Source organism: Apium graveolens, chromosome 6 (assembly GCF_009905375.1).
Source record: "Apium graveolens cultivar Ventura chromosome 6, ASM990537v1, whole genome shotgun sequence".
Classification (NCBI taxonomy): Eukaryota; Viridiplantae; Streptophyta; class Magnoliopsida; order Apiales; family Apiaceae; genus Apium; species Apium graveolens.
This window is the reverse complement of record NC_133652.1, coordinates 207902258-207928409: the sequence shown is the minus strand read 5'-3', so window position 1 is coordinate 207928409 and position 26152 is coordinate 207902258. Positions and strand designations below refer to the sequence as shown.

General features: G+C 37.2%; 1 non-coding gene across 1 annotated transcript; it reads right to left on the bottom strand.

The window, feature by feature from the left end:
- Positions 1–18235: 18235 nt before the first annotated feature.
- LOC141669111 (small nucleolar RNA R71) lies at positions 18236–18342 on the bottom strand. The gene has a single exon (XR_012553405.1). It is a non-coding gene; the product is annotated as a small nucleolar RNA R71 (small nucleolar RNA).
- Between the last annotated feature and the right edge of the window lie 7810 nt (positions 18343–26152).

The window sequence follows — 26152 nt, the reverse complement described above, 5'->3', positions numbered from 1 at the left end:
TACAGGAATGATTCCCGGGTTTTATCTTAAATCCCGACCGACTCTCGGTCTCATATAATATGTCACGCTTAAAGCGAAATAAACATTTCACGATATATACTTATCGTACAACATCGCTACATTATGCGAAAATTCAACAACTATGTATCATGGCAAGCATGGTATTTATGCAATGATAGTAAAACAATCCTTTCACAATACAACAGTAAAATAGAGTTGGTTTCGTAAACTTGCCTGGGTATCTCGAGGTGGAGGATGCTCTAGGTTCTGCTCGGAAATCTATACCCATAAACATATTTCATTTCGTTAGGTTCCGTTCTAATTTATGGCAACTCGCACTCATGCTCTACTTATTATGCACCCTCTCAGCTTATATTACCCTCATTATCCTTTTAAGTCCTTATTCACATCCTGGTCGCTTCATTTTTCTAAGTATCTTAGGTTCATTCTTATTATCGTCGTCGGCTCCGCTTATGGATTCTTACGGTTTTTAGTCGCGCGGTCTCGGCTCCGATATTTTTATAAAATTGAAAATCATTATTTTCACTTGAAATTTTTATGGACGTTAGGAAATTCAATGTTTTACTCTTTGTAAAAATTTCATGATTTATGAACACTTTCAAGTAGATCCTTTATATTTTCAAAATTCGTGATTTGTAGCAGTTTTCGTCACGTAAATCACTTTTAGTAAAACGGCCATAACTTTTGATTTGTAAATCGGAATCAAGCAATTCAAGTGCCTAAACGATCCTTATAACATTTTCTATCCTAAAAAAGGATTATTTTTCAAGAAACTACAGTTTAGAACTTCGGGACTTTCTGCAGAAACTTAAAGTTACGATTTGTTGGTTTTAACGAAGTTACGTTTACGATCGGGGTTTCGTTTACGCCCTAACTCTTAGCACAACCACCAACAATCATCATTTCATCATCAACACAAAAACTCCTCTCAAGAACATCATGTTCTTGAGGCAACAACAATCAACCTTACATCTACTTAACTTAAACACCAAGATTTCATCAATACCACTTATTGAACTAAGTTTACTACCACATACTAAATGGATCTATAAAATAAATCTTAAATAAAGTTGGGCCAAATATTTTTACCTTTATTGAAATCTTGAGATGTATTATTGAGGATGGTGGAGTCTTGGAAGTGCTTGGTATGATTTTTAGAACCTAAAACCACCATTGAAATCAAGAAACCAAAGAGAGAGGTTACTATTCATACTATTCAATAGTGAGTTTCTTGATTTTATTTCACCCATCAAACCTTGATAAAAAGAGATGAAAGAATTTTATTACCTTAGTTTAATTTCTAGGAGGCTTGAGAATTAATGGGAGAATTTAACAAGAGCTAGAACTTTGAGTTTTGAATTTGAATTCCCTTGGTGATGATGAAATAGCTGAATGGAACAAAGTGATGGGGGGGTACTTGCTTGGTTGCTTAGCTTGGTTGATGTGCTAGGTTGCTTCTAGGAAGATGGGGTGATATCTTGCACTTGATTTTATTATTCCTAGTATAACATTCTAGGTTTATTCTTTGTAGCAAATCTTGGGGACAAATCTTTGTAGCTTGCTAGGTTACAAGCTAAACTACATGGTTAGCTTCCTTAGCACACTATTTTGCTAGCTAGCATGATCATCCTATGGTTAGTTCACTATTTGATGAAGTAACCATGGTTACTTTCTTACCATGGTTTATTTAGTGCATTACGTTTATTTAATCGTTTACGCGTTCGCTCGGTTGCTTAAACATTTTCGTACTACTTACTCGTAAATGTTTCGCGACGTAATTCCTTTTGTATTCATTCCTTATATTTTTAATTATCCTACTTGAATATAAATCTGTAGGGTTTTAATCTCGTAATTATATTGTGATTCCCGTAATCCTCGATGAGTCGTAAATACGGTCATTTTTCAAAGTTCGTTTTCTTCGAAAACTAATAGCATTTACATACACTCATTTGATACGTATAGTCGTAATATCAACTCCGAAACTCATTTTCTCATGCACTACATAGTGTGGGCTCAAAAGTTTTTCCCGTCCGTCAGGGTTACTATTCATTTAAACGTTTTACAAGGTCTCAAAAATTTGAGTTATTACAGTCTTCCCCTCTAACAAGGATTCTGTCCCGGAATCAATTAGAAAATAAGTGGGGATATCTATTCCTCATTTCGTCTTCAAGTTCCCAAGTGGATTCCTCAACATTTTAATTTCTCCATAAGATCCTAACCAGCTTCACAGTCTTGTTCCTCGGCACTTGTTCTTTTTGGTCCATTATCCTTACTGGCTGCTTGATGTAGGTCAGGTCTGGTTGTAAATCTACCTGCTCGTATTATATTACATGTCATGCATCTGCATGGTACTTCCTTAACATGGACACGTGGAACACGTTGTGCACTTGTTGTAAATTAGGAGGCAAAGCGAGCTCGTAATCTAGATGTCCTATTTTCCTCAAAATTTCAAAGGGTCCTATGAATCTGGGACTCAGCTTCCCTTTCTTTCCAAATCTTATCACTCCTTTCCACGGAGATACCTTCAATAGCACAGAATCTCCTACTGCATATTCCCTATCCTTCCTGGTCTGGTCGGCGTACTTCTTTTGTCTGTCTTGGGCTTCTACTAGTCTTTTCCTAATGAGTCCTACCATTTCCCTGGTCTGTTGGACTAACTCTGGTCCTAATATTTTGTGTTCTCCAACTTCATCCCAACACAGGGGGGAGCGATATCTTCTTCCGTAAAGAGCTTCATACGGGGGCATTCCTATGCTAGCGTGATGGCTATTGTTGTAAGCAAATTCGATCAGGGGTAAGTGGTCATCCCAATTTCCTTTGAAATCAATGGCACATACTCGTAGTATATCTTCTAGGGTCTGAATAGTCCTTTTGCTTTGTCCATCAGTCTGGGGGTGGTAAGCGGTACTCATGTTTAGTCTGGTGCCTACGCATTCCTGGAAGCTTCTCCAAAAATCAGGAATTAAACCTCGGGTCTCTATCTGACACTATGGCTACCGGAACGCCGTGTCTAACTACTATTTCCTTCAAGTAAATATCCACCAACTTGTCTACAGTGTATCTTTCGTTGATTGGTAGGAAGTGTGCAGACTTGGTCAATCTATCTATGATAACCCATATGGCATCGCGATTGGTCTTTGTTCTTGGTAAGCCTGTCACAAAATCCATGGCTATATGCTCCCATTTCCATTCCGGAATCTCTAGGGGTCATAATAGTCCACTAGGTCGCTGATGTTCAGCCTTCACTCTCTGGCATGTCAAGCACTTGCTGACCCACTCTGCTACTTCTCTCTTCATGTTAGGCCACCAATAATATTCCTTAAGGTCACGGTACATTTTTGTACTTCCTGGGTGGATTGAATATCTAGAGCTGTGCCCTTCGTGCAACAACTAATCCTTTAACTCTTGCACATTTGGAATCCAAATTCGGGACGCATACCTCATGATCCCTTTCTCATCTTTTTTGCATCTCACTTCTTCACCGGTCAATGTTCCTCTTTCCTCACTCATCTTCTTTTCCTGACATACTCGTATCTTTTCAGTCATCTCTGGCACTAGCTTAATCTCAAATAATCCTTCTGTTCCCTTACCGGTCATTCTTATGTCAATTTCCATCTTCTCAAATTCCTTAATCAACACTCCTCCGATGTCATTATCATCTTGAGTCTTTCCTTCCTACTAAGGGTGTCAGCCACCACATTGGCTTTACCCGGGTGATACAAAATTTCACAGTCATAGTCTTTTATCAACTCTAACCATCTCCTCTGTCTCATGTTCAGTTCCTTCTGAGTGAAAATATACTTGAGGCTTTTATGGTCAGTGTAGATCTCACATTTCTCACCGTATAGGTAGTGTCTCCAAATTTTCAGGGCAAAGACTATGGCTGCTAATTCTAGATCGTGCATCGGGTATCTGCTCTCATATTCCTTCAATTGTCGAGAGGCATACGCTATAACTTTGCCGTGCTGCATCATTACACATCCTAATCCTTTAAGTGATGTGTCGCTGTATATCACAAACTCTCCCTTTCCATCGGGAAGAGCGAGCACTGGTGCTGACACCGGCATCCTTTTTAGTTCTTGAAAACTTTCCTCACATTTCTCTGTCCATACAAACTTTTCTGTCTTCTAGGTAAGTCTAGTCAGTGGACCGACTATCTTAGCAAAATCTTGCACGAATCTTCGGTAATATCCTGCTAAACCCACAAAACTCCTAACCTCTGTTGGGGTAGTTGGTCTTTCCCAATTGGATACCACCTCTATTTTGGTAGGGTCAACTAAAACTCCTTTTCTACTCACCACATGTCCTAAAAACTGAACTTCTCTCAACCAAAACTCGCACTTCGAGAACTTGGCATACAATTTCTCATTCCTCAAGATTTCTAAGACTATCCTCAAATGTTCTGTGTGTTCTTGCTCTGTCTTTGAGTAGATCAGAATATCATCGATAAAAACTATCACACATATATCCAGGTACTTTTTGAACACTTTGTTCATCAAATCCATAAAGGCTGTGGGTGCATTGGTTAACCCAAACGACATAACTAAGAACTCATAGTGTCCATACCTAGTGCAAAAAGCAGTCTTCGGTATATCTTCCGGTTTGATTTTCAACTGGTGATATCATGTTCTTAAATCTATTTTGGAAAAATGTACAACTCCCTTGAGTTGGTCAAATAGGTCATCAATCCTGGGGAGAGGGTACCTATTCTTTATAGTCAGCTTATTTAGCTCTCGATAGTCTATGCATAATCTCATACTGCCGTTCTTTTTCTTTACGAACAGTATTGGCGCTCCCCATGGCGACACACTGGGTCTTATCATTCCATTATCTAGTAACTCTTGCAGTTGAGAAGCTAGTTCCTTCATCTTAACTGGGGCTAGCCTATATGGGGCCTTGGATACTGGTGTCGTTCCTGGTGCTAATTCTATAGCGAACTCTATTTCTCGGTCAGGTGGTAATCCTGGTAAGTTCTCTGGAAATACATCCTCGAATTCGTTTACTACAGGTATGTCCTGTATATTAGGGACTTCCTTCTTTGTATCTATCACATAAGCCAAATAAGCCTCGTTACCTTTTCTGAACAATCTTTTTTCCTGTAGCATGGTTAGAAATTTCTGGTTCTGTCGTTGACCTTTAAACACTACATCTTTTTCATTTTGCACTCTTATCTTCACTCTCTTCCATTCACAAACTATTTGCACTCCGTTACAGGATAACCAATCCATTCCTAAGATTACATCAAATTCTCCTAACGCAAATGGGATTAGGTCAACCTCGAAGATCCTCCCCTCTAACTTTAACTTGCACTTAGTGTGTACTTGATTTACAGGAATTATTTCTTTGTTTGCTATTTCCACTCGTAATATCTCACGTAAGGGTATGGCATTAAGTTTTAACTTTTTAGCAAATTCTTGAGATATAAAAGACTTGGTTGCTCCAGAATCAAATAGGACATTTGCATGTTCGGAACATAACAAAAGGGTACCTGCTATCACGTTAGTGTTTCAGACAGCATCTTGAACAGTCATGTTGAAGGTCATAGCAGCCGGGGGTCGTTTGGATGCAGCTCTGCTCATACCTGAGACTGGGGGCTTCATTATCAGGCAATCCTTCCTCATACGCCCTACTTTCCCACACTGGAAACATGTCTTGCTATATTGGGGACAGTTGTTGGCAAGGTGTCCGGGTTGGTCGCACCTGTAACATTTTAGAGGGGCTCTTGCCTGATTACATATCCCAAGGTGTCTTCTCTTACAGGTCTGGCACTCTGGTATTGAGGCACGTGGTTGGCTATGAAATATGGCCCTAGATTGTCCGCCGCCCTGGCCAACACTCTCACTCGGGGCCTTTCTGAATCCAGGGCCTCGTGCAGGTTGGGACACCGTTCCCCTGACAAACCTACTCATAAGGCTCCTGTTTCCGGTTCTTATTCCTTGCCTTCCTATCTTCCTTTTCCTATTTTCCTTCTCCTTCAAACTTTGCTCACTGCCAGCTTCAATAATCGAGGCTTTCTGTACTAAGGTGGCATAGTCTGTCAGCTCTAACACTGCCACTCGGTTCTGTATCCACTGTTTCAGACCAAGCTGAAACCTTCGCGCTTTCTTCTCTTCGGTGTTCACAAATTCAGGCACAAATCTCGACAACTCAGTAAATTTGGCCTCATATTCTGCTACAGTCATCTTATCCTGTTTCAACTACAGAAACTTAATCTACATCTGGGTTTCCATAAACCTAGGGAAATACTTGTCTAAGAACAATCGAGTAAATCTATCCCATGGAATCACAACATCAGTTTCTAGGTTTCGTTTGGACTCCCACCAGTAGTTAGCTTCTCCATTCAGCATGTAAGAAGCGAAAATAGTCTTATGTCGTTCCTCAACTCCTAGTATCTCGAAGGACTTTTCTATCTCCTTGAGCCAGGCCCGTGCTTCAATGGGGTCGGCAGATCCTAGAAACTCTGGGGGTTTGAGAGATTTGAAGGCTCTAAAGGCAGTAGCTGCAGTTTGTTGGGCAGGATGTGGCTGTGGTGGAATAGGCTGTTGGTTCAGATTTGCTCTTAACAGTTCCATAAATTCATTCATGGGGTTTCCTCCCTGATGGGTATCCTCGGCCTCTTCTTCTACATATTCTTCCTCATCATATTTATTATAGTCTAGGTCTTCTTCACTTTCCTCATTCACTATAGGGTCAGGTTCACTCCGTTGTTGGTTAACAGATTCTGCGGGTTGTGCCCTAGTTCCTCTTCTACGGGGTGGCATTGTTCTGATATTGAAAATTGGTCAACATAGTTATAATTATAACAGTTGGATTATTTTATTCATATGTAAGCATGCTATTTATTAACTAGCAGGTTTTTATAAAGTGCAATAATATAGACATCAGTTTCTTAATAACTGCTTAGATATATATTAATAAGATCTCCCACTTATATCTTGGGGATGAAATAACTAGCCGAGTTCATACATGCCTGATTACAATCTATCACTACTAGTCCTGAATACTGAAATGAAAATACATAAGCCATGTACTCTGAAGGGCTAGGAACGCTATCTACTACTAGTTATCCTATCAAAATTGGTGACAAGTCACCCAGCCTTCTTCAAGGTCCATATCTCGTCACTAGTCTCTCAGTCACTATCACTGCGAGTGAGGTCACGCACCCTCCTCATCGCTCCTGCAATCATCAGCTCTGCATCAACTACCGGGATATATCCTCCCACCGCTGTCATCCTCATCTAAACCCTGGTACGGAGCTCAATCCCATCGATCTCTCTGCGGGCTATGGCTGGGGAAGCAGCTCTGAAATCTCCTGGGTATCCTAGCCGGGTAGCTCTCTCAGCTGTCAGTTCCTGGCGTAACTCCGCAATGCGAGCAGATGCCGTAGTGATCTCAGCGTTAAGCTGACCCACTATCTAGTCGTGTACGGCTACATGCATGATCGTCGGTGGTGGTAGAGGTGAATCTGGGTCGCTAGAAGATATGTCATGAACCTCGTGGAACTGTGCACGTATTGCCTCCTCCTCATCATCATCAGTATAGGGCATAGGGATCTGAATCCCTGGGGGTGGTGTAGGAGAGCGAATAGGTGGGTGAGGGTACATCTCTACATCTTTCCAGACTATGCCATTAGTTGTGGGGACAGGAAGCTCAGTCCCCTCCTCTAGGACATCCTCAATAGGGTCATCATCTGAATCAATGGGTGGGCTCTCTAGCTCGGGAAAAGGGTCACGCTCAGGGACCATGACATCATCAACATGATCAATCTCCCTCCTAGGCTCCACTAGTACCTGACACAATAGGCAAGGTCTTACTAACTTAGAGTCAGAATTCCCTTGAGGGTAAAACAGTCAAGACTACCCATGTAGCCCGACGACGAACTCGACTTGAGTTCTAATTGATTATTTTATTATTCCTATGTTTACGTATTTTATATCCTATCGTTTCCAAGATTTGTTAACCTAAGGTTCTGATACCATTTTTGTGGTGCCCCAAAACCCGGGGTCAGGTGTCTCGGAGGCCACGCCATCTAAACTCACACAACTCACACTATAGTATATAAATACTCACGCTTCACGACCCCATACTTATCACACACACACACACTTACAGGTTAATGTCTTGGAAACGAACCATCATAACTAGAGTAATTGTCAACCATCAAGTGATATTTATTACAACCCAAAAGTAATTAATTTTACCGGGGAGTGACCTTTATGTAAGGCTAGTCCATCGGCCAAATATACATTTCTTGTTTCTTACCTTACATAAGTCATACTTATAAATAAGCCGAACTATAAACAACTGAAAACTAATCCAGCATATTCTGACTACCTGTGGTACAACACCAAACAATCTACGGAACAGCTGGCCATTTCCTACCCGTTTCCTGGCTGTGGTTCTCATGGCAGTCATCTTGATTCACTGTTGTGTTGTGTCAATTTAAGAAAACAAGTGTGAGCTATAATGCCCAGCATAATAATGTACAGTATGAAAATGACGGTATGATAACATCATATATGATAATTATATTTTATTCGAAAATAGTTTTCTTTGGTGATACACACCTTCTTATGAAAACAATTCTTTAAGGGATTTTAATATCCTGCGAATACCTTAATAGTAATCCCAACACCTAGGCTTGGGTTACAGTATTGCATGTCAATTCCAATTGGAAGAATTTTAAAATTCGTTGGAGCCACCGCATACGATGATCAGTCGTACTACGATAAAAGTAACCTTTTCTACTAGTAGAGGGACGACACATTCACATCTCGGTTATCACCCTTGCCGCATACGGGCTATGTGTCCTCATTTCGGGTATACACACACTTCGCAGGTCCATAGGTACATATTATACCGTCTCCTACGGTACTAGTAGTCTATCCAATACATGAAGTACTTGGATCCTACCCCTCCCTTGTCTTTTAAGAAATCCTATCATATCTCGAGAACTCGAACCACATCGAAGTTCCTCCAAGCGTTTTGCTTATTGATAGGCATAGCTTTACTGTATATATATATATATATATATATATATATATGTACTTCCGAAAGTTTCGGAGGAAGTACTAAGGATGTGAGTTGACCATTGTCAACAGATAATTAAATAAGGGGGGAAAGTTTCTCCATGAAACTATATTCAAAATATTAAATAAGTCCGGATAATATTCTCCGACGATCTGAAATTACTCGGATGATTTCCCAAAATCAGAAAGTATGTTTTAAATCAGGATCTATGATTTTAAATCAAAATAAACTCTTTAATTAAATAATAAATAAATAAATGATAATCGATAAATAATTAAACCTTGAATGAGTTTACTCTTCAAAAGAGTATTTAAAATAATATTCATTAACTAGTTTATGTTTACGCAATTAAAAATCTTTAATGATTAATCAGGTCTGAAATAAATAATTGTTGGGGTATACTACGCCCATGATAAAAGAATATGTATATAGTATTTATTATTCGATTCAATAAAATATAGTTGAGGGAATATGATCGTTGGGAAATCATTTTAATAAAAGTTCGAGGGGTTTTAATGTTTCGTTAGTGGATGTTGAATCTCTTTTAAAACGTACTACTATGGACTTATAACCGTCCTATAATATTACCGGAATGATTCCCGGGTTTTATCTTAAATCCCGACCGACTCTCGGTCTTATATAATATGTCACGCTTAAAGCGAAATAAACATTTCACGATATATACTTATCGTACAACATCGCTACATTATGCGAAAATTCAACAACTATGTATCAGGGAAAGCATGGTATTTATGCAATGATAGTAAAACAATCCTTTCACAATACAACAGTAAAATGGAGTTGGTTTCGTAAACTTACCTGGGTATCTCGAGGTGGAGGATGCTCTAGGTTCCGCTCGGAAATCTATAACCATCAACATATTTTATTTCGTTAGGTTCCGTTCTAATTTACAGCAACTCACACTCATGCTCTACTAATTATGAACCCTCTCAGCTTATATTACCCTTATTATCCTTTTAAGTCCTTATTCACATCGTGGTCGCTTCATTTTTCTAAGTATCATAGGTTCATTCTTATTATCGTCGTCGGCTCCGCTTATGGATTCTTACGGTTTCTACTCGCGCGGTCTCGGCTCCGACATTTTTATAAAATTGAAAATCATTATTTTCACTTGAAATTTTTATGGCAGTTAGGAAACTCAATATTTTACTCTCTGTAAAAATTTCATGATTTATGAACACATTCAAGTCAATCCTTTATATTTTCAAAGTTCGTGATTTGTAGCAGTCTTCGTCTCGTAAATCACTTTTAGTAAAACGGCCATAACTTTTGATCCGTAAATCGGAATCAAGCGATTCAAGCGCCTAAATGATACTTATAACATTGTATATCCTAAAAAGGGTTATTTTTCAAGAAATTACAATTTATAACTTCGGGAATTTCTGTAGAACTTAAAGTTACGATTTGTTGGTTTTAACGAAGTTACGTTTACGATCGGGGTTTCGTTTACGCCTAACTTTTAGCACAACCACCAACAATCATCATTTCATCATCAACACACAAACTCCTCTCAAGAACATCATGTTCTTGAGGTAAAAACAATGAACCTTACATCTACTTAACTTAAACACCAAGATTTCATCAATACCACTTATTGAACTAAGTTTACTACCACATACTAAATGGATCTTTAAAATGAATCTTAAATAAAGTTGGGCCAAAGATTTTTGCCTTTATTGAAAGCTTGAGATGTGTTCTTGAGGATGGTGGAGGCTTGAAAGTGCTTGGTATGATTTCTAGAATCTAAAACCACCATTGAAATCAAGAAATCAAAGAGAGAGGTTACTATTCATACTATTCACTAGTGAGTTTCTTGATTTTATTTCACCCATCAAACCTTGATAAAAAGAGATGAAAGAATTTTCTTACCTTAGTTTAATTGCTAGGAGGATTTAGAATTAATGGAAGAATTTAACAAGAGCTAGAACTTTGAGTTTTGAATTTGAATTCCCTTGGTGATGATGAAATAGCCGAATGAAACAAAGTGATGGGGGGTATTTATACTTGCTTGGTTGCTTAGCTTGGTTGATTTGCTAGGTTGCTTCTAGGAAGATGGTGTGATATCTTGCATTGATTTTATTCTTCCTAGTATAGCATTCTAGGTTTATTCTTTGTAGCAAATCTTGGGGACAAATCTTTGTAGCTTGCTAGGTTACAAGCTAAACTACATGGTTAGCTTCCTTAGCACACTATTTTGCTAGCTAGCTTGATCATCCTATGGTTAGCTCACTATTTAATGAAGTAACCATGGTTACTTTCTTACCATGGTTTAGTTAGTGCGTTATGTTTATTTAATCGTTTATGCGTTTGCTCGGTTGCTTAAATGTTTTCGTACTACTTACTCGTAAATGGTTCGCGACGTAATTCCTTTCGTATTCATTCCTTATATTTTTAATTATCCTCTTTGAATATAAATCTGTAGGGTTCTAATCTCGTAATTATATTGTGATTCTCGTAATCCTCGATGAGTCGTAAATACGGTCATTTTTCAAAGTTCATTTTCTTCGAAAACTAATAGCGTTTACATACACTCATTTGATACGTATAATCATAATATCAACTCCGAAACTCATTTTCTCATGCACTACATAGTGTGGGATCAAAAGTTTTTCCCGTCCGTTAGGGTCACTATACATTTAAACGTTTTACAAGGTCTCAAACAAAAAGAGTGGAAGCCAATGATAGTTTCATTGAGAAATTCTCAGGATTACAAGGAGTTCACCTTGGAGAGACTATATAACATCCTAAAAACTTATGAGCTTGAAACTGAGCAAAATGAGAGGATGAAGAAAGGAAGGAAGAAAGAAGGGTCCATAGCACTGGTTGATGAGTTAGAGAAAGAGAAAGAGATGAAGGTAGAAGCTGTTGAGTCTACATCAAAGGTCTGTGCAAGCAAGGGTAAAGGGCTGGTAGCTGAAAATGAAGATTAGTTGACCCAATATGACATGGATGATATTGATGAGCATCTAGCATTCCTATCCAGAAGATTTGCCAAGATCAAGTTCAAAAGAATTTTGTAGCAGCCAAGCCAAGTAGAAACATGGTAAATAAATCCAAATTCAATTGTTTCAAATATGGCTTGGCAGGGCATTTTGTCAATGAGTGTAGAAAGTCAGATTCTAGCAAGAAGAAGTTTGAGCCTGTTAATTATAAATAGAAATATTTTGAGTTGCTCAAGCAAAAGGAAATAGCTTTTATTACACAAGAAAATGACTGGGCAGCTGATGGATTGGATGAAGATGAAGAAACAAGCTATGTCAACCTTGCCCTGATGGCGAAGTCTGATGAAACTGAAACAAGCTCTTCAAGTAATCAGGTAATCACCACTAACCTAGCACATTTATCTAAAGCCGAGTGTAATGATGCAATCAATGACATGTCCACAGAACTATATCACTTGCGTGTTACACATAAGTCCCTCACTAAGGAAAATGCTAAAATCAAAGAAAATAATTTGTTTTTAACTGAGAGGAATAATGTGCTAGAGTCTCAGTTTATTGAATTTGAAAAATTGAGAATTGAGTGTAAGATTGCTAAGGATGAATTAAATGAGTCCTTGAATAAAGAAGAGATTTTAAAGAAGCAGCTTGAACGAGAACAGGAAGTGATTACAGCATGGAAAATATCCAGAGATGTCCATGCTCAAATCACTAAAGTTTAAGGTGTTGAGTCCTTTTGTGATGCAGCCTGGAAGAAGAGTAAAGAGAAGCTTAAGTCTAATTTGGTTGAAGGATTGATTACAGATGTGGACTCGACGGATGATGAAAATCATTCGTCGGATAATCAAAAGGATTATTCGTCGAGTGACAAAGAGCCACATCCGTCGGCTGTGAGTAAACCTATGAGCAAAGCTAAGCTAGCCAAGTTAAATGAAAAATATGGCTCAGTCTCTAAGAACTTTATTGCAGGAGAATCAAGTCAAGTCAGGAAGGAAAAGAAAGTTAATGTTGGTCATCTGTCCATCAAGCAATTGAATGACAGATTAGAAAAGATTGAGGTTAAAACAGAAGCTAAAAGGAAAAATAATAGAAATAGGAAAGTAGGAATTAATAAACATAATAATTACACACCTGATAAATATGCTCCAAGACAAATTTGTGTTAAGTGTGGTAGTGTTAATCATTTGTCTGTTAATTAAAAACTTGCCATGCCTACTCCTATATCTTCACCCTCTTCTTTTCCTAACATGATTTCCATGCCTACTATGCCTTTGAATGGCATGTCTGCTCAGAATATAAATGCACAATTTGCTAATATGCCATTTGCTCCTAATCCTTATTATGTTGCATTTAGTATGCCTCAAATGCCATTTAGCATGCCTTACTGGAATAACATGTTTGCAAATAGCATGCCTTTTCCTGTTAATCAAAATGTGCATGACAATTCTATTTTAATGACTGGTTTCAAAGGTCCAACTGAAATGACTAAGGATGAATCAGAAATTCCCAAGTCAAATGAGATCAAACCTAAGAAACCAAAGAAGAAAGCTAACAAGGCAGGAGCCAAGGAAATTTAGGTACCAAAATCAACTTGATTTGATTTTGATGTGTACAGGGAAACAGAAAGAATCTTTGGTATCTGGATAGTGGTTGATCAAGGCACATGACTGGAGATTCTACCCTGCTCACTGAGTTCAAGGAAAGAGCTGGCCCAAGTATTACTTTTGGAGATGACAACAAGGGTTATACAGTGGGATATGTGGGATATCGCTTGATTTCAAAAGACAATGTCATCATTGAAGAAGTTTCACTAGTGGATGGTCTCAAGCATAATTTGTTGAGTATCAGCCAGCTTTGTGATAAGGGTAATTCAGTAACCTTCAATTCAGAAGTCTGTGTTATGACAAACAAAAAGAGCAAAAAAGTGGTTCTCACTGGAGTGAGAAAAGGAAATGTGTACCTAGCTGACTTCAACTCATCAAATGCAGAATCTGTTACATGTCTTCTCAGTAAAGCAAGTCAAGATGAAAGTTGGTTATGGCACAAGAAGCTGTCCCATCTAAGCTTCAAAACCATGAATGAGCTTGTCAAGAATGAATGGTTAGAGGCATTCCTCAAGTGGAGTTTACTAAGGATGGATTGTGTGATGCCTGTCAGAAAGGAAAACAGATCAAAGCATCATTCAGAAAGAATCTTGATTCAACAATTGAAGAACCTTTGCAATTGATGCACATGGATTTATTTGGACCAGTCAATGTGTTGTCCATCTTAAGGAAAAGATTTTGCCTAGTAATTGTGGATGATTTCTCAAAGTTCTCTTGGACATATTTCCTAAATTCTAAAGATGCAGCTAGTGAAATCATCATCAATCACTTAAGGCAAGTCAATAATTATCCTAATTTTAAAGTAAGAAGAATCTGGAGTGACAATGGAACTGAGTTCAAGAATTATGTGATGAGATCATTTTGTGAAGAGAATGGGATTATGCATGAGTTTTCTGCAGCAAGAACTCCACAACAAAATGTAGTGAAAAGAAAGGATAGATCTCTTATTGAAGCTGTAAGGACAATGCTTGAAGAATCAAAATTACCAACATATTTTTGGGTTGAAGCTGTGATAATGCTTGCTACACTCAGAATATTTCTTTTGTTAATCAAGCAAAGTGCATGACACCCTATCAATTGTTCAAGAATAGGAAGCCAACTCTAAATTTTCTTGATGTCTTTGGTTGCAAATGTTATATCTTGAGGAATCAAACTGATCAACATGGGAAGTTTGATGCTAAAGCAGATGAAGGAATTTTTGTTGGATATGCTGTGGGAAAGGCATATAGAGTCTACAATCTAAGAATCAACATTGTTATGGAATCAATACATGTTGTGTTTGATGATAAAAAGATTAAAGGACTGTAAGATGGAGATTTCTATGAGAGCCTCAAGTTTGATAATGTGGAGATGGTTAGTGATGACAGTGATGATGAAAGTGATCAAGAAATAGTAAATAAGGATAATGCAGAAAAATCTACAACTAATGAAGCATATAACTCAACATCTGTCGAGTTACAAAATGCTTCATCCGTCGAGAGACAATCTGCCTTATCCGTTGGGAGACAATCAGCTTCATCCTTCGGGACACAAAGTGCATCATCCGTCAAAACATTAAGAGAAGCTGAAAGTCAGAATAGAACACCTACATAAATTTCTCCTTTCTCAAATCAAAGATTCACAAACTCAGGGGGAGTTTCTCATAATCAAAACTCAGTCACGCATCAAGACAATAATGAGACCTCTTCATCTAGAGCTAATCTACCTCAATAAAGGAAATTGACTAAAGATCATCCTTTTGAGCTCATCATTGGTGATGCATCTTCTAGAGTTCAAACAAGGAGCGCAACTCAAGAAGAATGTCTATATAGCAGCTTTCTATCTAAGGAAGAACCAAAGAAGGTAGAAGAAGCTTTGTTGGAACCTGATTGGATTTTAGCTATGCAGGAGGAGCTAAACCAATTTGAAAGGAACAAGGTGTGGATGTTGGTACCCAAACCTAAAGGAAAGAATCAAATTGACACCAAGTGGGTATTCAGAAACAAGATGGATGAAAATGGCATAGTGGTCAGGAACAAAGCTAGATTGATTGCTAAGGGCTATTGTCAACTAGAACGAATAGATTTTGATGAAATCTTTGCTCCTGTTGTAAGACTTGAAGCCAATAGAATTTTCTTAGCCTATGCAGCCCATGCCAATTTCAATGTCTATCAAATGGATGTCAAAAGTGCCTTTCTGAATGTAGATTTGGAGGAGGAAGTGTATGTCAGTCAACCTCCTGGTTTTGAAGATCCAAATTTTCCAGGATATGTCTACTATCTTTTGAAAGCACTTTATGGACTGAAGCAAGCACCTAGAGCATGGTATGATACTTTATCAAAGTTTCTTTTGGAAAACCACTTCACAAGAGGTACTGTTGATAAAACTTTATCCTTTAGAAATGTTAATGGCTCTAGTATACTTGTTCAAATTTATGTAGATGATATTATATTTGGTTCTACAGATGAAAAACTTTGCCAAATTGATGCAAAGTAAGTATGAAATGAGCATGATGGGAGAACTAACTTACTTTCTTGGTTTATGTTGAGTGGCATTTATGACACTTATTTATGCTCTAAGAAGCTTTGAATTGATGCATTTGTACTCAAGTTGTTAAGTGTTTTAATGTCTTTTCTAGTGTTTTTGCATTTCAGGTATTATTCAGGTAATCAGGTGAATTAGCATTTTTTTGGTGCTAATTTGGTGTCCAGGTGGTGTTGGAATAAAAGCTTGTGGAAAGATGGCTCGGAGCAGCAAGATTTAAGAAGAAATCTGAGTTTTTCCCAAAAGGACGGTGCGCCTGCGCTGTGATAGCGCGCGGGTTCCAGAAATACAGCGCGTCCGAGCTGTGATAGCACGCGCCTGCGCCGATGCCGAATTCAAGAATCCTGTTTCTAATCTAATTCTAAAAGGGAAGGCTTCCATATTGTTGAGGGCTGCTATATATATTAATATTAGGTCGTTTTAATAAAAAGACTTACGAGAGCGCAAGGAGAAGATGGCAAGAGACCTTTAGCACAATTCAACAAAGGCGAAGACGATTTAGTTTATTTTTGTGAATCTTTGTTTTGAGTTGTAATTTGGATGCTTGTTTCTTGTTTTGCTTAACCTATACTTTTGTTTGTACTTGGTTTAATTATTCGTATAAAGACTACATTTTATATATCATGATTTCATCGGAACCCATGTTGATGATTAGTCCGATTATGGGCTAATTATTATCGTGGGGTTCTAGCGGATTTATTTATGGATTTCTTTAGTTAAATTGTTTTGATACCTTAGTATGTGGTGATTGTATGATATCCTAGTAATGGTTGTGCGTATTCATCTTATGAGCGTCGCGAACTTATAAGATAGTGTGTTAATTCTTAATGAAGTGAAAGTGAATTTAAGGATTTAGAACTTGCCATGCTAGCATAGGTTCATGTATTTGTCATGCATGATTCGTAGGTAATTTTAACCATCTTACTTGCCCTATGTAATCAAGATAGATAACTTGTGCTTAAACCGTTATGTTGTCAATTTTATAGACATATAGGGTCTCAATATAATTGGTGCCTATTCAGCTTCTATCTCTTTTGTGGATGTATGGTAGAATGGTACTCGTGCAACGAAAGTTGGCGTTTATCAGTTTTGTGTTATCTGATTAGTATCATCACCATTGCATTGTAAGGTTAAGAATAATAAGGCTATTGAATGAAGTATTTAATGAAGTTAGAATCCCATGTTTGTCATATATATTAATTCAGTCAATCTTATTCTCGTAGTTATAATTATTAGTTAATTCTTAGTTATAAACAATCTCAATTTGTTATCGTCTTAATATTGGATAATAACCATACATGGTTGCTTAGGTGCATAAATTAAATAGTTAACCAATACAGTCTCTGTGGGAACGAACTAGAAAAGTTTCTATACTACTTGTGAACTCGTATACTTGCGTGTATTATTAGCGCGTGTTTAGCGACTAACAAATTTTTGGCGCCGCTGCCGGGGACTGCAGTGTTAATTTATAGTTTATGTGCTTTCCATCAGTGGTCGTTAAAGTTCATTGACTCAGACATTGTTACTTATTTGTTCCTTGTCTGGTTTCAGGTACTCTAGCGGGGGTGTATGTACACGTGAACGCGTACTCGTAAGAGAACACTGGATAAATTCGAGGAAGAACTTGTGGTAGTTCGTAGGGAAGTTTTTGAGGATAAAGAGAAGTTAGAGGAAGAAGAGAAAGTTGAAGAGCCAATTGTAGTAGCTATGGGTGATCAAGCAGAAAATCTGAAGGCTTTGATGGACTATTCTAAGCCTAAGATTAATGATATTCAGTCTAGCATATTCAGACCAGCCATCAAGGATAACACTTTTGAGATAAAGTCAAGCACAATCCAGATGATACAGAACTCAGTTCAGTTTGGGGGTTCTCCAACTGAAGACCCCAACATGCATATCAGGGATTTCATCGAGATCTGCGATACTTTCAAGTTCAATGATGTGACTGAAGATGCTATCAAGCTGCGACTCTTCCCATTCTCTCTGAGGGACAAAGCTAAGTGCTAGATGCATTCTCTACCGGCAAGGTCTATCACCACTTGAGAAGATCTTGCTCAAAAGTTTCTCACTATATTCTTCCCCATGGCGAAGACTGCTACAATCAGGAATGCTCTTACCCAGTTTGCGCAACAAACTGGAGAATCTCTGCGTGGGGCTTGGAATCGATATAAGGAGATGCTAAGGAAGTGCCCACACCATGGCATGCCTAATTGGATGATTATCAACTATTTCTACAATGGACTGGGTGCTACTTCTAGACCCATGTTTGATGCAACGTCAGGAGGAGCCTTGTGGGATAAGAGCTACGATGAAGCTTATGAACTTATTGAACTCATGGCTGCTAATGAGTGCCAGAATCTGTTAGGTCCCGAATTATCGTAGAAGGGGGGGGGGTTGAATACGATAATCACTAAATTAAAAAAAAATTCAAATCTTTAGCGGATAAAATATTTGGTGCTCGGTTAGTGGTTTCGTGTTCTTGAGAGGAATAGTGTTTGGAATGATAAAAACGAGGAACACAAGATATTCGGGGAAATATATATTTGTTTATATATCCTCGAGGGGTGTTGCTACACTCCGGTAAATAAATTAACCGGCTACAATCTAAGAACAACAAAGTTCCTAGCTACTACAAAGATTTACAAATCAAATCCTATACAATGATCTAGCTTTTGTTTGTCTAGGATTTAATTACCGGGTAACGATTATAATGCCCCTAAGAATATACAAGAGTTAAATCGGGCAGTATAACGTTACTCTAGTGAGAAGTTAAACGGATATTCAAGGGGCCAGAGCTTCTCTGTAAATCTCCGCTTCTTGTTTTATCAGCTCTCTTTCTATTGGAGAAGATGTTAAACAGAACTATTCAGATCTGCTCCAAAGTGTAGACTTTATCAATAAATTGTGTGGCTGAGAATTGAGTGGCTTCTGTGGCGACAGCTTTTCTCTGTGGCGAAAAAGGGGGAGGGGTTAAACCTGTGTGGCGACACCTTATTCACTAGTACACTAAGTACAATCACCACATTTTCTGTGGCGACCAAGTACTAAACAAGTACTCCCTGTGGTTTCCTTTGTTTATTCCTTTTTTTCCTTTTTTTATTTTATTTTATTTTCATTTTGTTTAGTTTTCTTTTCTCTTTTTTTGTTTTGTTTTTCTATTTTCTTTTTCTTTTTCTTTTTCCTTTTCTTTTTTTTCTATTTTCTTTTTTTTGTTTCTTTTTTCTTTTTAAGTTTAAATTGTAATTAAATTAATTTATAAAATAAACTTAAATATAACTTATATAAATAAACTAATTTAGATTTATAAAATAAACTTATTTACAGTTTATAAGATAAATCATTTTAAGTTTATTAAATAAATTATATTAAAGTCCATTGAATAATTTATTTAATTTAACAATTAAATTTGAGCTTCGCCAGTCCCCTGAGCTGTTTAACTGTATATCCCGCGCACCTCTTCTCATACTTTAACAGATAAGCGTTCAATCCAAGTATGTTCCTCAACTTAACAATCCTTCTATATATAATATCCAAATTCCTTTCACGAGCTGTTGACGCCTAGTGCAACTAGTCTGGTTCACAGACGACCAACCCCGATTTAGGTCTTCGTATTATAGCCTTGATTACATTGTTAAGCTTGCCTCAACTTTATTGCTTCAAACACTGACTGTCAATAAACAACTGTACTTTCATTGGAATCCTTTATGGTACTTTAGACAATGTCTTCATTAACCTCTGTCTATACCCTGTATTCTTCAATCAATGCCAATACACTGAAATCTTCCGGTAGCACTTGTATGCTGAATCTTCAACATTTCTGAAACCCTGAAAGTCTTTAACCTTTGTTCTTCACTGAGGCATGATCATATTAATGAACTTCTTTCAGTGACCTGTAGACAGACTTTCATCCTTTCTTCTAATCTTCTGATTCTTTGTATTTGCCTTATCTTCATTCTTCCTGATTTCTTGTGTAGAGGTAGTATTATTAACCTGTCATGTTCTAGTGTTGCTATTGTGTTGAGTTATCACGTAACTGTTCATACAGCTACGTAGTCTCACCAACAATCTCCCCCTATTTGATTGTTAAACTTAACAAACAAATTAAATAGAGAGGATAACTCAACTAACAACTAGAAAAAGTAATGTACTGGGACTTGTAAATAATGCTACTAGTTTTCTGGATCAAATACTGCATTTCCAGATTTCTTGAGTAACTGAAATGAAAGATGCTTGTTCCTCTAGCACTGAACTGATCTTCAAATAGTTTCATCTTCATTTCCTTGGTTCTTCAAATCTCTTCCAGGTAATACTTCTCAGTCTTGAAATAATTATCAGCAGCTTCTTTTGTACAACCACATTTCCTGTTGAGAAGCGCATATCTCTCTTGCTTCTCCCCTATGAGAATCAACTGCTTAAAGGAGACCACCTTCGTCTACCACCTCTCCCATACAATAGGATCTGCAGATAAGAACTAATGGTACTCCCCTTTTGGAAAACAACTTCTTCCCTTATGAAGAATAGTGATGAACCAAACCATTTCTTCTGATCACTAGGAAATCACTTTGTGTTTACCACCTCTCCCCTACAATAGGATCCGTAGTTACAAACAACAATGGTGTGGTATAATGTACATGTGCTTTAGCTTTTTCCTCCTTCCTGCTATTTCTCCCCATTAGTTGAGGAATCCTCCAAACTATTATATAAGCTTTTATCTCCCCCTTAGAGAAGGAATGTATGTTGTTGTCTGAAGGAGTTCTCATATGTTATTTGGTTGGAAAAGAAATAACAAGTCATAGTCTGATCAACCATGTCCCTTTAAATGCTGCAAGAATGACTTCACTGTTGATCATCATGTTCACCAATCTTCCCAACTCCTTATACCTCCCAAATGTGAGATCACCAAGTGTTACCAATTATGAGCTCCCAAAGGTCCCAAAGTATTCTAATCCAATCTGTAAATGTTAGGTTCCTAAGAGTTAAGTTCCAATCATAAACAGAATCGAGACCCGAAGTATCAAGAACCATGCTTAGGGATAGGGAATGGGATATGGTGTTTCTGTCTTTCTTCCTCACTGTGAGTGTGTGATTCTCTTTCGTGTACCTCACAAGTTGTTGTGTATATGTTGTGTACTTGATGATTACTTGAACAAAACACCTTAGTAGATTTTACTTAGTGAAATAATGTAGCACTCGACGGATAAGATTTATAGTCCCGACGGATGACTCATTATAGTCCAGACGGATGATGTCTTATTATCCATCGAGTGAGTAGCTTATGTAACAATAAGTCTGTAGCACATTCTGCATTCACCATTGTGTAGATTCTGTAAATAGTATTCAAGTCATGTTGACTTTAACTAGATATGCAGAATAGGTTGATTAATTGTATATAGATGTTGTCTTGTAATTCTGCATAAGTGAAATGAAGTCAAGTGCCAGTTTGCTACCCGACGGATAACCTACAATGAAGTCGACGGATGATCAAATAGACAACCCGATGGATGATCAATATCTCAACGGATGATCAATCTCGACGGATGATCATGAACCCGACGGATGAAGAATTCAAACATCAGTTGACAGTGACAACACAGTCACATGTGTCGAGTGGATGCAAATGGAATGTGGTAGCCTATTCAACTAGGTTTCGAGAACAAAGAAGCATTACCATTTCCATGCTATTATGAAGGTATTCAAAGATGCTGGAATAGAGTAATGAAGTAGCATTGTAATAGATTAGATAGTTTTTATTTTATTATCTTGTCTTATTACTTTGTAATCTTGGTGATATATAAACCAAGAAGTAGCAAATAGAAACCAAAAAAAAATCTGAGAGACAACAAGAGAAACATTTGTAAGCAGAATTTTTAGCATTTCTCTGTATTCTCAGCAGTTCAATATTTGTAAGCAGCTGTGAGCATTCTTGCACACAGGGTTCTCTCGATATATAATATATATCTTTGGTGGAATCATTCAAATCCACCAGAAAGTTTTTAAAGACTCTTGTTTTTAATTACTTGTGTTTTGATTCACTTATGTTTTATTCCGCATTGTGCTAATCAATACACTTATATTTATATTTGAGTTAGAACATTTTATTTCAAGAAAAAGTTTCAAGAATTCCATTCAACCCCCCTTCTGTAATTCTTGTCATATTGTTAAGGGACTAACAATTGGTATCAGAGCAAGCTCTTAACTTACAAAGAGTTTAAAGATCAAAACAATACAGCAAGATGAACAAGAAGGATGTTGGAGTCAAGATCCCTTTTCTGGATAAAGATAATTACCATCATTGGAAGGTAAAGATGCATCTTCATATGTTTTCTCAAGATGAGGCCTATGTGGACTGCATAGAAAGAGGCCCTCATGTTCCAATGAGAGCTGCAACAGGAAACGAGCCATCAGTCCCCAAGCCAAGGCATGAAATGTCTGATCCTGACATTGAACAAGTCAGGAAGGATAAAAAGGCCATGAATATCCTGTTTAATGGAGTTGATGCTTGTGTAATAAAAGCCCTTTCCTTTTGCTTGAGAAGATCAAAGTATTTTTGCTTATAATCCACAGACTCAAACTTTTTCTTACTGGAATCTGACTTCCTACACTCACTGGCAAAATGCTCTGCCAAGCCACATTTGAAACATTTGAATTTTGATTTATCCACCATGTTTCTATTTGGCTTGGCTGCTCCAAAGTTCTTCTTGAACTTGAGCTTGGAAAATCTCCTGGAAAGAAAAGCTAGGTTCTCATCAATGTCCTCCATATCATCTTGGCTCAATGAATCTTCACTTTCTACTGCAAGCCCCTTGCCCTTGTTCTCACAGACCCTTGAAGGTTATTCAACAGCTTCCATCTTCACTTTCTTCTCCTTTTCCAACTCAGCAACTAGTGCAATGGATCCTTCTTTCTTCTTTCCTCTCTCCATCCTTTGATCCTGCTCTATTTCAAGCTCATAGGTTTTCAGGATGCCATACAGTCTCTCCGAAGTAAACTCCTTATAATCTTGTGAGTTTCTTAATGAGACTGTCATTGGTTTCCATTCCTTTGGAAGAGATCTAAGGAATTTCAGATTGGAATCTTTAGTTTGATAGACCCTTCCATGCAACTTTAGAGCATTTAGTAGTTTCTGAAACCTACTAAAGATGTCAGTGAGAGACTCACTTTCTTCATTATGGAAATGCTCATATTGCTGAATCAGGAGCTGCATCTTGTTTTCTCTAACTTGCTCAGTGCCATCACAGATGATCTGTATTGTATCCCAAACTTCCTTGGCAGTTTTGCAGTTGATAATGTTGTCAAACATATTTGTCAGGTTGGTGCCTCGAATGTTCACTCATTGATCGCGATCAAAATTCAGCAAAGAAAATAAAAATTAGAAGTTTTTCCAGAAGGTCAGCGCGCCCGCGCTGTGTTAGCGCGTGCCCGCGCCGATTGTCAGAGTTGCAGCGTGCTCGCGCTGGGAGAGCGCGTGGCCGCACCAAGTCGGGTTCTCAAAATTCTGTTTCTACTTGGATTTGAGATTTGGAAGCCCAGGATTATTCTACAGCATATATAAAGCCTATCTAAATACTTTTTTTAGTAACAGAGACTAAAGAGAAGGCAGCGAGAAGACCTAGGAGCATAAAATACAACAAAGACGAAGAGGATCTAGTTTATTCTTGTGATTTTCTCATTGAGTTGTAATCTTGGATGCTAGTTTTCTTGTTTGTTGAACCTATTACTCTTGTTTAACGTACTTTGTTTATTATTCAGTTATAAAGACTTAGTTTATTATACCATTCTTTCATCAGAACCCACAGTGATGATGAGTTCGGTTATGAACTAATCGTTATCGTGGGGTTCTAACGAATTTACTTATGGATTTCAATAGTTAATTTATTTTGATACCTTAGTGTGTCGTGATTGTATGATATCCTAGTATTGGTTGTTCTTATTCATCTTATGAGCGTCGCGAACTTATAAGATAGCGTGTTAATCTCTATCGAAGAGAAAGTGAATATAGTGGTTTAGAACTTGCCATGCTGGCATAGGTTCATGTATTTGTTATGCATGATTCGTAGGTAATTTTAACCATCTTACTTGCCCTATGTAATCAAGATAGATAAATTTTGCATTAAACCTTTATGTTGTCAAATTTTATAGACATATAGGGTATCAATATAATTGGTGTCTATTCAGCTTCTATCTCTTTTGTGGATGTTTTGTAGTAGGTTATTCGTACAACGAAAGTTGGCGTTTACTGGTATCGTGTTGTCTGATTAGTTGTCATCACCATTGCATGCTAAGGTTAAGAACAATGACTTTTAATGAAGTAGTAATGAAGTTAGAATCCCAAGTTTATCTCATATAGTAAATTAAAACCTTTATTCTCTTATTTAATTGCATGTTAGTTAGTATCTTAGTTATAAACATTCTCAAATTATTATTCGTCTAACCATTGAATAATAACCATACCATTTTTGCATAAGTACATTAATTGAAATTAACCTAAACCAGTCTCTGTGGGATTGAACTAGAATTAATTCTATATTACTTGCGAACCCGTATACTTACGTGAATATTAGCGTATATTTTCGTCCTAATACCTTTGTTGCCTTGGATTTTTATATTCCATATTTTTGTAAGGCATATGTTTATCATCTTTCTTGTATGATTCCTTGCGAATCCATACATGCTTCCTCTTAATTTCACCATTCTTGAATTTGCAATATTGAATTGTATGTCCCATTTTATTGCAATAAGAACATTTATAAGATGGTGATTCAGGTGAAGTCTTTATTGGTTATACAAATCTCCGAGAATTCCTTTTAGGAGGAGAATTCTTATCATATCCCAAACCTTCATGATTATATGAGGTTTTTGTATGCACCATTCGATCCAACATCTTTTTACCTTTTATAAATCTTTGAATGACCACTTCAAGATTTTTATTTTCTTCCTTTAAGGCATCAATCTTTTTGTTAAGGATTCTTTCTTGATCCTTAACTTGAGCTACGAGTTTATGATTTTCTTCTTTTAACCTTAGAGCTTCAATTTTAAGCTCATTGGTTTCTAATAGCCCTTTTTCTTTATTAATATTGTCTTTATAAGATGTTTCTTTATCTCGAACATTTGATTCATTTAGAATCTTTAAGTTCAATTGATCAACGTGAAGTTTACAAATATTATCATTCAATTGTATCATTTTCACGTTCCATCTCTTCGTCTTTGAGAATAAGTGAAATATACTCTGTTTCAAGATTGATTATATTTTATTGAAGTTTATTTACCTCAATATTGATGAGATGCTTTTGATATTTTAGAGATGTAATCTCATCCTCATCTTGGAATTTTGAGTCGATCATTTGAGTGTATTCCTTATTTTGAGTATGATGAATTTCCTCAATCTTTATCTTCTCAGACCATAGCAAGTGAAGCCTTTGTTCAACATCTTTATATTTATTTTTATAACTTACTACAAGTTCAATTAAATCATGCTTATTCATATCTACGAGAGATAAGTTAGATTCATCTAATAAAGATATAATTGAGACATAGTTAGATGTTACCTCTTGATTTGAAGTGGAGATTTCCGTTGAGGTAGTTTCATCTCCGAAAGCCATTAAGCATAGATTGACAACTTCTTCACTAGCTTCCGGAGCTTCTTCATACTTACTTAGATCCCAACCATTTTCGGCCACGAGACTTCGTCCCTTTGAAAGTTTAGGACATTCTATTTTATAATGACCAGGTTGTTTACACTCGAAACACACATCTTCTGTTTCCTCCGGAGATGGATCTTTGGGTTTTGGAGGAGTGTAAACAGGGTGGTTTGTAGAGATATTGGCATTATTATAGGTACTTTTATTTTGATTACCTTTGCCTTTATTGTAGCTCGTTGACGGATAATTACTCTTATAGTTGGAAGAATAATTTTGAGAGTAATTCGGCCTTCCGTTAGAGTTAAAAAATCTTTGTTGATTATTTGATTTTAGGAAGCCTTTTTCATATCTTTGAGCTTTGCTTTGAAGCACACGA